Source organism: Mirounga angustirostris, unplaced genomic scaffold (genome assembly GCF_029215605.1).
Source record: "Mirounga angustirostris isolate CCGP_5_RB_7025 unplaced genomic scaffold, mMirAng1.0.hap1 SCAF_3, whole genome shotgun sequence".
Taxonomy (NCBI): Eukaryota; Metazoa; Chordata; class Mammalia; order Carnivora; family Phocidae; genus Mirounga; species Mirounga angustirostris.
The window spans coordinates 32,474,318-32,489,815 of record NW_026991711.1 but is presented as its reverse complement, the minus strand read 5'-3'; the positions used below and the strand labels follow the sequence as shown (position 1 = coordinate 32,489,815).

Genomic DNA, 15,498 nt, shown 5'->3' with positions numbered 1-15,498 from the left:
TAAATGGAAAAAGATTTTCTGATAAGATGAAAAGTACTAAAAGAAACTAAAACATAAATCTAAAAATATCTATGTATTATTTTTAGGCACACTAAAGATCTAAATGAAATTAAAATAAACTGAAATATACTAAAGCATGGCCCTCCCTCTGGGTGTAGCTGAGCTGGTTCCTCCTGATCTGCTTATAGTTAGGACCAAGAATACCTTTGTACTTTCAGCACCTAGCACAAGCCTTGGTACATGGTAAGTGATCAACCATCTCCCTAATTTTCTTCACAGTATTGATGCCTCTATTTGCATAGTCTCTTCTAAAATTAACTAAGTTGATCTTTCTGAGCTATTACATATGTTTTTTTTATGCCCCTTTAAAGTACATTTTGGAAGGGGGTCGAATTCATCCAATAATATTCACTGAATATCTCACATGAGCCAGACGCTAGACACAGGCACCTCTTTTTCGCAAAGCAGACTTTCAAAATTTAAGACTAAATGTAACTTAGGAAGATAGCAGTCGAATGAAATGGAAAAAATTATGTTACTGGTGTTGGAAATCAAGGTTCTAGTTTCGACTTGGCCACCTTCTAGTTATTTTACCTTCATATGACTTTAATATCCTCATGAATAAAATAGTAACATGTGTCCAATCTACCTTATAGGATTGTCAGGATGAAACTAAAACCACCCTGTAAACCACCAAGCACTAACCAAAAAAAAAAAAAAGTTTGTTTTTTTTTTTTTTGCTAGCCCACACTTCCAAGTATTCTGGAGTGTCTTAATTACCAAGCTATTTATAAATAAAAACAACTGCTTCGGCCTAGAGCTTTGGTATAATCCTAATATATTCAATAGAGAGCTCAGTGTATAATAATTCCATCACTGCCCTTTATAGACTCATTAAGAGTGGATTTCTTTCTTGTTATATATTATCTCAAAATGAAACACTGTGTGTTTCCTTAAGTGTTCTGTACTTATACCTAAAGCAGAAAGCTAATGCACATTCCAGAGGATGTCACTCTAAATAACCAACCACTTTAATGTAAAGTTTCTTTCTAAATATCCCTTCAAGCAACACCTCTGATAAATTACAACTGACTGCGACCTTCTGTAAAACTGATCAGTTTTCAAGTTTTTCCTTCCATTGTACTTACGTTTAAAAAAAAAAAAAATCTTATTCCTATATTCAAGGTTTTTGGTCAAAGCTAAAATTCCCATCATTTCAAATCCTCAGCAATATGAAAAAAATTTCAGTAGACTGTTTCACATAAGGTGTATTTTTAAAATTTTATTAACCAATCATTTTTTTTTTTTTTTTTTGCCCAAATAAACCTTCTCTAAACTCATTATAACACTGCATGCCTTACTAGCCAAGTACTTCCCAGGATTTATTTTTGGGAAAAACAATTTTCTGGTGATATGGCAAATGATAAAAGTTTGCCAGAACACCATAAAGCCATCAGTTCTAAAAGAGAACAGAAAAGGAGGTGTGAAATCACCACAGTGGCCAAAATATGATTTTAATTTGCTTTCTTATTCTTGCAGGTTTGCTTTCTCTTTTCTATAAAAAGTAAATGTTTCCCACAAAGAATTATTGCCATATCCACTAAAAACCTGAAACCCTTGATTTCCCAGATGAAATGAATTTTTTCCTATGCATTTTGTTTAAGCAACTTACAGCACTTGGTCCATTTATCACAAATTACTTTGTATTATAATTTTCTACATTAAGTCTTACCTCCCCTCCTTGATTTTCAGCTCATTAATGATGATGTCCTACCCATTTTCATACATGATTCCAGATTACATGATAGGAGCTGAATATATATATAGGTCAAAGTGGTAAGGCATTTTTTTAGAGAGATTATGTTTTTCTTATTTTTATGATACCTCTGACTATAACAGCCTTATCAAATGGCAGAATGCATATTGGCCAGAAGTTACTGGTCTACTACTGTCACTTGGAAACATCCTGTAGCAGTTGCCTTCTAAAATAATTTGTTGGATTAGGTCTCATAATTTGTTTTAGCATATGTATCACCCATCACAGAATTGGTTTCTGTACTGAAGTAAATATTCTAGTAAATGTATTCTAGTAAGTATAGTATGTCAATATAATCTACAAAAAGAATAACAGCCTCTAAACACAATATTTGTATAATATTCCCATTTTTTGCTCTATTTTACAATAAGTTTAACTCTGGAATATCATACTTAATGCTGAAGGGAGAGAAGAGTAACACAGGGAGGAAAGAATAACACAAAGGCTTTCCAGCATTCAAATCTTTACTTTGAAGCTAACTGGCTATTGACCATGCCAGCATTAATTTGGGGAAAATCAGTTCCTACAGCTATAAAATAGAAACCGTAATATCAGACTTATGTACTCAATGAATATTAAACAAATAGAGTAATCTCACATTTTTTAATTGTAATGCACTCCTGAAAACTTATACAAAATTCACGTAAGTGTAAGTCAAGGGACCAGACTCATGTAATAAAGGAGACCCACTCCCAGAGACAAAAGAAAAATTACAAAATCTATAGTTACATGTAATCTATTAAGTACTATCACTAAAAATAGATGCATAGCATTCTGTATATGCTATAATCTTATTTTTCACAATTCATCGGATTAACTCCATTGAGCACCTCCAATAAAGATTCACTTTTCCACACACCTAATGATTTGTTTCAATTGGGTATCACGATGATAAACCCTGTTTCTCATAACTAGAAGCAGCACTTTCATTTTCCGCCCTTTTCCATTTATTTTGTTAATGAAAGGCCAAAGTAGTACAATTTTCAAAGTCATGGGGCGGGGGAAGGGAACTCTTACTTGGCAGTGAGCACTACGACACAAGAGCTTAAAAAAAAAACACCAGCCATGAACTGATGTTTCTAAGTCAAGATCCAGTGTATAAAAGGTATTTTAGGGGTCTCCACATATAGTATTTATAGTATAAATTATTTGAAAGTCAACTATACATACCTGTATACTAAAGAGTACATACTAAATAAGCTAACACATGAAAAACAGTGCCTAACTTCTGCACAATAAAGAGCAGCTACTTTATTTTGTTGCTACCCTTCATTCTGAATGGCTGCTTTTAACAGAACTACTTGATAATCCAACAATTCTAAATGGCTGCTTTTAATAGAACTACCTTATAATCCAGCAATTGCATCACTAGATATTTACCCAAAGAATACAAGAACACTAATTCAAAGGGATACATGCACCCTGATGTTTTAGCAGCATTATTTACAATAGCCAAGATACGGAAACAGCCCAAGTGTCCATCGATACATGACTAGATGCTGTATACACACAATGGAATATTACTCAGCCATAAAAAAGAATGAAATTTTGCCATTTGCAACAACATGGATGGAGCTACAGAGTATAATGCCAAGTGAAATAAGTCAGAGAAAGACAAATACCATATGATTTCACTCATATGTGGAATTTAAGAAACAAAACAAACCGCAAAGGGAAAAAAGAGACAAACCAAGAAACAGACTCTTAATTATAAAGAACTGATGGTTACCAGAAGAGAAGTGGGTGGGGGGTACGTTAAATATGTGATGGGGATTAAGGAGTGCACTCATCATGATGAGCACCGGGTGATGTATGGAAATGTTGAATCACTGTATTTTATACCTGAAACTAATATAACACTGTATGTTAACTAACTGGAATTAAAAACGTACCAAAAAAAAAAAGAGAGAGAGAGAAGCACCAATATCCTGGAGCAGACTAATATTTATACACTAAATATGAACAAGGCGCATATACTAGATGCTTTATGGACATCACCACAATTTTAGTCCTCAAACACATTCTACAATGTTGACATTATTCTTGTTTTTACTTATCGGTGAGTAAACGGAGACTTGGAGAATTAACTTGCCCTGTTAGATAGCCAAAACCTGAGCAGTTTGAGGTTTCATAACCAGCACTGTTTGACTCCACTACAAAGCTTCGTTTCGCAAAAAGAAAAAAAAAAGGTTCAGGAAAATGTAGTGAATTGTGGAACGGCTAGTAGAGTTGAATATACATAGCTAGAAATGAAAAGACTTAGTTAGGTAGGAAATATCCATGATACTGGCACTTAGCTACTGAAGGGTTAGTGTGGGACGGCACTCCTGAATTTGTTCTTTCAGTAAGTATTTTAGCACTGTATGATCAGTCACAATGGTAGGCACTAGGTGAGAAGCCAGGACAGTAACTATGAGGAAGATGCATTTCCTGCTCTCAAGGGGCTTACTATTGGGAGGAGACAAGGCCAATCAACAAGCAATAATACTAGATGGAACAGCATGTACTACAGGGCCCTAGAATACAGACTAGAACCCTGCATGTTCTTAAAGCAAGGGATGGTAAATAAGAGTCCCACAGAAAGTGATGTTTATAGTAACAGCTGTAAGATGAACAGGAGTTAGGCAGGGTGTCACATGGAAAGAGTATAGAACGAGTTATATCGATGAGCTAGTTTGAGTGTTTCTTTGCTCTTGCAAGAATAGTGTTTACACAGAGTGTGAAAACATATTTTGTTTCTTAACTGAAGAAAAGGTAGCTGGGGAGAAATTATGTAAATTAATATTGTTCTTAATTTTCTCAAATGTATGTGTGTAAAGAAAAGTGCGTGGCAGAAAAAGGCATGCGTATAAATGTGTTCAACAGATTTTCATATAGCCGTGTAATATCTCAATCATTTACCTTTCTTTACTGTGCATGTATTGTGTTACAATGTTTTGAGTCTAACCAAGACACTTTAAGCCATAAATCAGACATAGCTTAATCAACAGAATCTTGGCTTAACTAGGGATTTGCAGTTCAATAGACTGTTCTAAATTATAGTACAACAGCACAAATGTAATGATTCTATAAAAAAAAAAATTAAGGGCATTTTTAATGGCCAGTTGATAGACGTTTCAGTTGACTCACTGAAGAAACAGCCTGGAGGTTTACAATCTCTAAATAATCACTGTTGATCTTTATTTTCTGTTTTCTGTAAAATGATCATGGGAACTGTATTTTCACATACATTCTTGAGAAAAGCTCAGATACTTCACCTGCATTATATAAATGTTAACAGTCAGTAACTTTCATACCAGCTAGAGAAACTTTTTAAGAATGACTTTCTCAAGGTCACAGAGCAAATCTCTGGTGAGACAGGAATGGAATTCATGACCTTTGACTGCCAGAAGTTTTCTACCCACACTCGGAAATTCCTTCTCCATAAGTGTAATTTATATGCTCACTTTGAGAGGCTGGAAAGTTCATCCCTTGTAGGGATGTGGGGGATGGAGAGGGAGTGGTTTCCCTGTCAAATCACACCACACTGGTGTGGTACTTGCCACACCAGTACTTTCTAGTTTTACAAAGTGATTTGTACCCACACTATCTCCTTTCACCCTCACCACAACCCTGTAAGATGCATATTATTTTTCCCATTTTCTAGACTCAGAGAGGTTAAGAATTGTGACCAAGGTCATTCAGAGTTAGTAAGCAAAAGCCCCTGACTCAAACTGTAATATCTCTGCCACTTAAATCAGTCCAGATAACAGGATATATGGACTTAGCAGACACCGGATTGTGAAATGAATAAATGTTTTCTTCAGAGTTATTTATTTCGTTTTTTACAATCCTTCCTCTTGGTTGTCACTTAGTTTTGTTGGTTTGTTTTCTTTGGGGCAGGGTTGTTTTCATGCTGTAAGTTTGCTTGCTAAACTCAAAACCAAGTGAGAATAATATTACTAAACATAGACTTTGAAAAAACAAACTTGAAGTGTTTTCCCTCTTTTTTAGACACGGGGGGAGGGGGCTTTTTACCATAATTCTTGGTCTTACTGTATGTGGCATGGGGGAGGGGTGGTATATATACCAACACAGAAAGAGAATATAAAAACTCACATTCATAAATATAAATACTATACATGTATACACACATGTATATACATAAAATAGCAAATACACACACATGTATAATTACACATATACAACTTGCCAGGGATTATTCGGAAAACCCCTAAGTGTGGTGAATGTAGCACTGGGGACACATTTCCTGGCTATCCAGGCCAGTCAGCTGTAATAGGGGCAGCTTCCATCACCTCTGATGGGACTGGGAAAACTATCCCAAAGCTCTGCAGTTGTTTCTCACCTTCCATACACGAGCGCAGCGGCAATGGCTTCCTGCTACACCATCTGTACCGAAAGAGCGATACTGTTTGGACCAGTCCAATTATGCTAATATTAAAAAACACAGACCAGGGTGCCTGGGTGGCTCAGTTGGTTAAGCGACTGCCTTCGGCTCGGGTCATGATCTGGAGTCCCTGGATCGAGTCCCACGTCGGGCTCCCTGCTTAGCAGGGAGTCTGCTTCTCCCTCGGACCTTCCCCCTCTCGTGTGCTCTCTCTCTCTCATTCTCGCTCTCTCAAATAAATAAATAAATTAAAAAAAAAAAAAAAACACAGACCATGAAATAAGCAGCATAAGAGAAGCAGGACTTTAAGTTGAAAAAAAGACAGGAAGAAAGACCGTACAAGAGCAGAATTCTTTGGGTGAATATCCTGTAATCTACTGCCAGACCAAAACAAATTTTTATGGAGCGACAGGACTACTCAAGTAGCCACTTTTATGACAATAAACACCCAAACCAAAAAATCCTTTTGTAACATAATTACTGAGAATATATAGAGAAAGCAACCATTTAATCCACAGCATGTGTTCTTCACCACAAGAACTCAAAAGCTGACATCAGATGGGGTGTGGCTGGTCTAGGCCCTGAAAATGAATTCTGGCCTCTTGAAGTCAGACAGTTCTCTGGACGAGTTTGGGATCTAGAAACACAGCAGATCTCACGGAGCCTAAGGCTGTTGACCTCCTGGGCACAGGGCAAGGCCCATCTGTTTACTTGCATTTTGATTCTGGGAGCTGTGGTTGTGGTGGATGAGTTAAGGCTGTGGTTTATAGGGTGTTGCCAGGGATTTAATTTTAATATTTTTCCCCTTATATTTTGTACGTACTTAAGACTGAGAGCTGTGCGTAATTTGTAGGCTGAAAAATAAATATAAAATTTAAAACAAAATAAACAGACACTGGGCAAAAATACAGATATTTCCACTCTACTGGCATAAGGTATTTTCAAAATGTAAATGATAAAGGTAAGCAACTACAACCCATTTTAGGAATTACTTATAAAAACGAAAATTGTTTTCTACAAAGAAAAAGACAATCATGGATGTCGATTCTAAATAAAGCAGTGTAGGGTTTTTTAGCTCTTGTTCATTAATCAACATGGAAGCACAAGTGGGGAGACTTCCTTATCCAAAAAAAAAGAACAACTTTTCAAATGAGTTTATGCCCTCTAGTATTGTAGAATACAACTGTGTTGCGTTAATACACAAATCACCGACAGTTGCATTTATGAAGTTAACACTCTAAGAAGATTGTTTCTCTTACAATATAAAGAAAACCCTTTAGCACCCCCAATTTAATGTGACTGTACCAATGAAATTCACATAAATATGAAATGCCACACTTTCCATTTCATGCCATGGTAAAAACATCCAGGGCCTTTATATGTTCAACTATTTAACAATATCACCTCACTGGTAAGGTTACTCAATACTCTAGATTAACCAACACTGGCTCGAGTTCAAAATGCCCTCAGTGTAGGCCTAAAGCCCTAAGCACTTGTGTCCTCTTTGCAGAAAGGAAAAACAACAAACAAACAAACAAAAACAAAAAACCCCACCTATGTTTAAGACCAAATTATTTCATTAAGCTGATAACAGCCTGCTTCATGATATAACATTTAAAACTCAGTCTGTTAAAGTGCTTGTTTACTTTTCACAGGAGGTGGGGAAGTAATCCCCAAGGAACATATATATTTTTAAATGACCAGAACACTATTGCTGCTATATGCCTGATGCACACTCTTCGTAATGAATGAACGTCAAGCATCCTGACTTGTTTTTCCCTTGGCCTGGGGAGAGTGAGCGCACTAGTGTTTGCAGTCCCTTCCCTTTCTGTACACACATAGGCTGCAGCTGTAGTAAACAACCACCAGCCAAGAGTTGCTAAGGTCAAGGTCTCAAATGCTACAGCAGGACCAGTTTTCTCCCAAATGACATTTGGTTACTGAAAAAGAACTTTCTGGAGAAAAAAATACTAAGGGCTCATTGGCACATCAATTTTCATTCAATAAATAGTAAGACAAAGCATTCCAAAATAAACTTTATCTGAAGAAAGTTTCTTTTAAATATGCATTACTAAGTAATAAATAACTGAAGCAACTCAAAAATAAACAGAAACCCCTCAAGAATGACAAACCTGACAAAACTAACAAAACTGTATTAGTCTCCCACTTTTAATTCATTAATTAAAACTTCCAAATTTTACCAGCCTTCGTATATTTCATAATAGCTATGAATTACATGGTAGACTAATAAACCTCTCTCCTAAATACATTACAAACGTCTGCCAATACTTCTATGCTCTAATTGCTCTCTCCCCAACCCAAAGAAGCTTACCAGACTCAAGCTAGTCTTCACATTGACCAGGCTGCAGCAAGAGATACAACTTACGCAACTGAAATGTTTGTCCTTCAACATCCCATGTCTACTAAGCTTCCACAGTTAAACATTTTCTAGCCTGGAAGTATACCCCTTTATCACAACCAATTTCTATGTGGTTTTTTAAAATGTAAACAACGTGTGAATGAGGTCTACAAACAGCACAACCACGCTCTTGGGGGGTGTCGCTGTCTTTATTAAATGCCAATTCCAAAGAGCATTTCTTAGACGATGGAATACACCCACTCTTCAAAGTGACCGCTCCTATTCCCATCACGAGGTGCGCCCTGTTAAAAGCCACCAAATTTATTTCAAAGCATTTATTTATCTAAACAACTCTATCCTCCAGTAAGAAAAGGGCCTGGAGGCGTCTCGGTGGATTTGCAGAATGACGTTATTTGATTGACAGATGTCTACTGAAGCCACTGGATGCACATGCACTAAATGTAAATAGACCTGCTCACCTCCTCGGTGTTACTGAGAAACAGAGAATATTAAAGCTGATTTAAAATAAAATATCTGAGTGCTCGGCGGAGAATTCTATTAGCCAGTGGAATTGCTTAAAACAATCCATACAGAACGATACTTAAACCATCTGTACAGTTAAATTAGAGAGCTGACAATATTAACCATACAAACTGTTTATCCAGATTACACATTCCGTTGTACTAATACTCTTTAACTCAACACAGTCAGTTTTTATCAGCTGAATTAAGGGTATTACTATTAAAGTATGCAAAACTCGAAGCGCAGGGTGAAGGGGGTTGGGAAGCTGCAGGGCATATAACAAAGGAATTGGTACTTTTTCCAAGCGTCTGCCTCAAATGCACTTCGAAACAGAACTGTTGAGTGCACCCCACCCTTTTCCCCAAAGATAAAAGTTTTCAAAGTTCTAATAGGCAGTTCTCTACCCAACAAAAGCAGGATTGATTCTCCCCGTAGGGGAACATCTAACATGAACACCAACTAATGTCGCGGAGGTCAAGTCCGAGTCCCGGGAGCGAGCTTCTAAGGCAAGAAGTGGCTCCCAGGCCGGCTCCGCGGGCTTCCCGGTTCGAGGGGACGTGCAAAGTTGCCCCTTGTCAACTCCGGCCGGCTCCCCCGTAATTGAAAATAACAGCCACGGGCCAGCCCCTGGCTACTTCCATAGACCAGGCACTGTAGCAAGTGACAGTTACACATCATTACGACCAGAGACAATAATGAATGTAGCACCAGGACCACTATTCATGCCAGCAGTGTCATCTCCGCCTTAACCCCTTCCCCTCCACTTTCTCCAGTGCACACCCACAGCCCACACAGCCCCGGTGCGGCAGCTATTCACCGAACTCGCTCTATTCCTGGGGGCAAACTACTTCCACAACACCCCCCCCCCCTCCAGTTCAGCCCTGGTGTTTTATTTCTCATCCTTGGCAACTGTCAGGCAAACACTGCAACCAACAATTCCACTAGAGGTAGAAAAAACATTTGCTTAATTCATGGTACTTGATAAGTTTTTTTTTTAAAAAGAATTTGGGGGTGGGGGGGATAGACCTTCTTTCTTCTCCACATATCCGACCGACGCTACTTGCTTTGCAATAGCATCGCCCTCCCTCGGCCCCCTCCCGCTTCCCAACACTTGCCCCCTTTAAGAACACAGACCAACCAAAATGATTTAACTTGAGCAGATGACAGAAGGAAAATAAAACATGTTAAGAGAATACGGTCTGATTTGGAATGGCAAAAAAAAAAAAAAGGAGGGGGTTGTTTATTTTGATAAGAAACGGAATCGGCACAGACCTGAACAGAAGCTGCAGAGCAGGAGAAATTGTTTTCTTTCCCTCACACAGAGTCCCCCTCTCTCTCCCTTTCTCTCTCTCGCACACACACGCGCGCGCACACACTCACTCTCGCACACACACGGCGTCACCCGCGCACACTCACACGCACACTCGCACACGCACAGGCAGAGCCTCTCAGCTGCTCTCTGCAGTTCTCAGGAAATGAATGGGGGGCAACCCAGGGAACTGTTGTACTTGCAAATGACTTACCCGGATCACATGATGCGCTAAATGTAGGGTGGGCCGGTGGGTGGAGGCTGCCGAGACGCGAGCCCCGGTCTAGCGTGGGGAGCCTCGCCAGGCCCGCATCGAATTACCCCGGGGCCCAGCCGAGGGGGTTGCAAGACGCCGCTTCTCCTCCCTTGCAGCCCGCAGCTCAGGAAACCGGAGAGGCGCGGGGGGTGGGGTGGGGTGGGGTGAGGTGAGGTGGGGGGGGGGTGAAAACACCAAACCCCCAAACAAAAGAGCTCCGGGTCCTCCTCCCCAGAAACAAAGCCCCGCCGCTGCGGGCGAGCCCCGGGGTGGGGCCGAGGGCGGGGGCGGCGGCGGGGAGGGGCTCGCTCAGCAGGCGCTAAGTCGCTTTATTGCCATAAAATGGGGCCCCCGAGCCGCTCCGCCCGAGGATTAGGAGGCGGGCTCAGAGTGTGATGGTTGAAATCCCCTGTGGGAAACTAACCCCTCCCCGCTCGCAGAGGTAGAAGGCAACACCCACTGCCCGGCCCTCGCCTCGCCGCCCGGGCCGCCGGGCTGGGGGGTGGGTCCGCGGAGCCTCCACCCCGCCCCACCCCGCCCCACCCCTGCCCCCGCCCCCCGGCCTCCGGCCTCGGCCGAGCTTCCCTTTCACCTGCACCACCTTGCTGCGGTACCCAAAATAACCTACACATGGCCAACGGAGCTTTGGGAGCCGCCGGCCGAGGGGGGCCCGCGGGGCCTCGCGGCGGGTGGAACCCCCGGATTGCAACTCGCCAGGCGAGGACTCGCGCTGAGACGCGAGAAAGTCCCCTCTTTTGTGTCAGAGCGCGCAAGGCAGCCTTAGGAAGAGAATTCGGTGGCAAATCGAGCGCGGAGCCCGCTCGGCCCCCCGCCCCCTCCCCGCTCCGGCCCGGGTGGGGGCGTGCAGGGAGGGGGCCGGGCGCCCGAGCCGTCCCCGCAGCTCACCCGCCGGCTAACTTGGAAAGGTGTGGGCGGAGCCGGCTCCCGCGGCCGGCCGAGGCTGCGGGCACGGCGGCGCGGTGGCTCCCGGGGACCGCCCCCGGGCGCCGGGCATCGCCCGGGTCGGGCAACAATGGGGTCCGGGCAGGGGCAGTCCGGGCGGGCGGTGCCCTCGATGCTGGGGTGCGCGCGGGGGTGGGGCGGGCGGAGGGCTGGGCGAGGAAGGAAGAGGGAATCATTGTTTGGGTTCGGGAGCGGCGCACGTTGCGGGCGAAGCGGGGGCGTCCTCCCTCCGGGTGCTTCACCTTGGGATGGATGGGGGCGGGGGGAGACGCATGCCTCGCTTAGGAAGCCCGGCAGAAGGGGCGCCTGTCCTCGTTAGTTATTCGGGAAAGCAGGCGAACTTGCAGGAGCGGAAGGAAGCTGGAGCTGCAGACCCCTGCCGAGGCCCCGAGGGCTGTGGGGGTCGCGGTGTAGGGGAGTCCAGCCCCCGGCCCTGTGCCCCAGTAGGGAGGCACGAGAAGCGGGCGGCCGGGAGCTGAGTCCTGGCCGCCCTCCCTGGCGGCCCCTCCCGCCCCGCCCCCGCGCCCGGGGGAGCGGATCCGCGGGATTCTGGGGCGGGAGAGAGGAGGCAGCGGCGGGGCGCCCGTTCCCGCCGCGGCTCGGAGGGCGCGAGGTCAGCGCCGCGCCGGAGGGTCGGCGGGGGCGGGGAGGAGACCGGGCGGAAGCGGACGGGCGGGGGTTGGGGAGGGGGGGCTGGCCGGGCGCGGCGGTCCGCGGTGGAGATGCGAGCGCCACTTTTCTTGCAAACCTAGGTGAGCGCGCTGGGGCTCCCGGGCCCGCGGACACCCCTGCGCGGTGCCCCTGAGCCCGCCCGGCGCGGGAAACCGCCCCGGCAGGGGGAAGGCTGCGAAGGGGAAGTTTATGTTAGGAGAGCAAGATTTGCTGTAATGTGGCATGAAGTGGGGTGGGAAGAGAAACAAGGGAGAGGCCGAGAAACAGGAAATGAGAGCAAAGGAACGACTTCTAGCCAGGAAAAGCCGTGTTCTACATTTTGTGTGGCATTTCCCAAACATTTCTAAAGGCCGAGTGTGCGTTATTAATGAAAACAAAGGCAGTGTACCGCCTGGTGCGGTCTCTGCCACCTGCCACAATCTGTACGTGAGGAATGATGTGAAAGGTGGTCCAGCCTGGACGATGAGTCCACAGCCCACTTCTAATCCTCACAGGATGAGTCAGTGGGCCTGCGTCCTAGACATAAAACAAGATTGAGAGGAGGGCTCTGCCCTGTTCGCGGGGTTCCGAAAAGAACAAATGGGATAAGTGTGACAGCGTCTGAAAATTGTAGACCACTCCTTAAGCAAAGTCATCTTAGAAGACGAAAGCTGTGAGAGCAGGAAGGCGAGGGATGCCCACATCTTAAGACGTGAGTGCGGCAGGAATCAGGAACCCCGAAGGAAAATGGGACCTGGAGGCGGAGGGGCCGTTGCAGGGTGGGGTCGCTATTTGGGGAAGCGGCTCCGGACCCCACCCCCTGGTCCGATCACGGTAAACAGCCCCTTAACACTGCACTACGTCTGGATGAAACATGAAAAGACACGTTTGAAAAATGGTAAAATATCAACAAATGCACAGTGTTTAAACGAAAAACTTGCCTCTACTAGAAGCACTGTGAAGTTTCCCTCTGGGTGGGGCAGGGAGTGAAGGAAGTGAGTTTAACCGTAAGAGTGAAGGATGCTATAAGAAATTATGTCATCGTGGCAGTTCTTGTACTAACAGCTCTTTCTCAGAGCTGAGTGGCGGACTGACCATAAATATGCTCTGTAGCAAGTGCTTTTCTGCACGTGGAAAAGCATTCCAAGCTGCACTCCCTTCCTTTGGCAACAGCCACAGGCATGTTAATAGAATGACAAAAGATAGAAAAAGTACAAGACTCCATTCCAGAGAGAGAAGGAAATTAGGGGAAGGTCAAGGTTAATATCCAGAATCTGGGTAATGCGGTTAAAAGAAGGGAATACATCATATATTAGGGGGAAAAATACTTGCAGATTGTTTTTAATTGTTGACAGATAAAGAATAGAAATGTTCGAGTAAGGCAACTCCCCAGATCTAGAGGAAAGGGAGAAAGAAGAAAGATACAGGCTTAAAAGGCAGAATCACTTCGTTGTATAAGCTGGGGATGGGTGGGGAAGAGCAAATCCAAAAAATAAAGAAGGTGGTTATCATTGGGAGTTAGGATACTGGAGTTAATTATGTGTGTGTCTGTACATACATTTGTGTACAGGCATACATTTCCGATTCAGTTCATATAATTCATTCCCTGTATAGACCTTAGCATTAAAGTGTGAACAGAAGGGGGAAAGGTAGAAAAATAGTACACATAGCCTAGTAAGAATATGTGCATATATTTATATTTTGTCTCTTATCCTCTACTTCCATGTGTGTGCAGGGATATGAAAAGTCAGAAAATGTGAACATGGCAAAATTATTTCACCAGGAATGTGTGTAATTCTGACCGTATAAAATAATGTTTTGAAATTACAGAATCATAAATTTTCAGTGTTGAAAGTATCTTTCAAATCCCATCCTTTATGCTACTTCAATTCTGGTTTTTTTGTTTGTTCGGGGTTTTTTTTTAAGGATTTTATTTATTTGACAGAGAGAGACACAGCAAGAGAGGGAACACAAGCAGGGGGGGAGTGGGAGAGGGAGAAGCAGGCTTCCTGCCAAGCAGGGAGCCCTATCCCAGGACTCTGGGATCATGACCTGAGCTGAAGGCAGATGCTTAACAACTGAGCCACCCAGGCGCCCCTCAATTCTGTTTAAAACCCAGATGATTTTGGTCAAAGATGACTTATTTTCTTAAATTCATATACTTCTTTTACTTAGTCTTCATTATTGCAAATACCAAAAGATGAATGGATTAACAAGGCGGCTAGAGGTTGGTATTCTGAGTTTCTTAAACTTGGTATTCTTTTACCTAACATCTTGTCCCAGAAAAGAGAAGAACATACACAACCACCCCCAATGCAAATAATGTATCTCATTCAATGTAAATGATAAGGCAGAACTTAAAACTAGAGATTTTAAGTTGTTAATGTAAAAATAAATGTTACCTGCCTGCAAACTTTTTGTCAGATCTTCTCACTTTTACTTCACCAGTGGTAATATTCTGAAAAATTAGTGTCAATGATAGAAAAATCTTTTACAGTATTAAGAGTATTATCTGTACCACACCCTGATTTCTCTAAGGTAAAGACTCTCTTCAGTATCTGTGTATATTTAAAGTTCTTAAGCCTTTGGATTAGTGATGCCAAAGATTGCATGGATGATTTAACACTAATATAATTTCAGGCGGGGATGGGGGAAAATTGAGTTCATTTTCAGAAGTAAAAGCTGTGTTGAAAGATTAGACTTGACTCAAAGTGAAAATAAAAGTGATTTCCAAAGCTTTAAATAAATCTTAAACTATAGTCTTGATTTTTCCGAGGGTCAGAAGTGAATGTGTATGTTAGGTTTCGATGCCCATTTTTTTCACGTGTCATATTTTGGCAATAATATTCAGCAAAGGGAATTTTCCTATTTGAGTTTGAGAAAGGCATGTAAAAAGCCTTACTAGGAATGCAAACAGCTGGTGATATTATGTGATTACATGGTAAACAACGTGTTTTGATTTGAGTGAGGAGCTGTCTGGAAATTAGAGGAAAATGACATTTTATAACTTTGTTTTGTTGCAATCAATACAGTTTTTGGTCCTTCTAGCTTAAATATCTTTATTGCACCCTCAGACGTATCTCTTCCAAGCTCCTGCATAGTCATTTCTAGTCAAGTCTCCGGCAATGTCTCTACTACGACATCCCTCTCCATCCTGCAGCTCTGAACCTCTGGCCTCTTTCCCTCAGATCCATTCCACCCACCTCCAGCAAAGCCTTAATTATAGCATACCTAC

The 15,498-nt window shown here is 42.9% G+C and overlaps 1 protein-coding gene across 6 annotated transcripts in view; it reads right to left on the bottom strand.

Moving 5' to 3' along the window:
- Positions 1-11,616, bottom strand: part of KLF12 (KLF transcription factor 12) — a 522,975-nt gene extending 511,359 nt beyond the window's left edge. Inside the window, exon 1 of one of the 6 annotated variants that reach the window (XR_010409973.1) lies at positions 10,608-11,598. The gene's annotated coding sequence lies outside the window, so the exon portion shown is untranslated. The other 5 variants (XM_064585999.1, XM_064586001.1, XM_064586000.1 and 2 more) reach the window with 5 other exon arrangements.
- Positions 11,617-15,498: the final 3,882 nt, after the last annotated feature.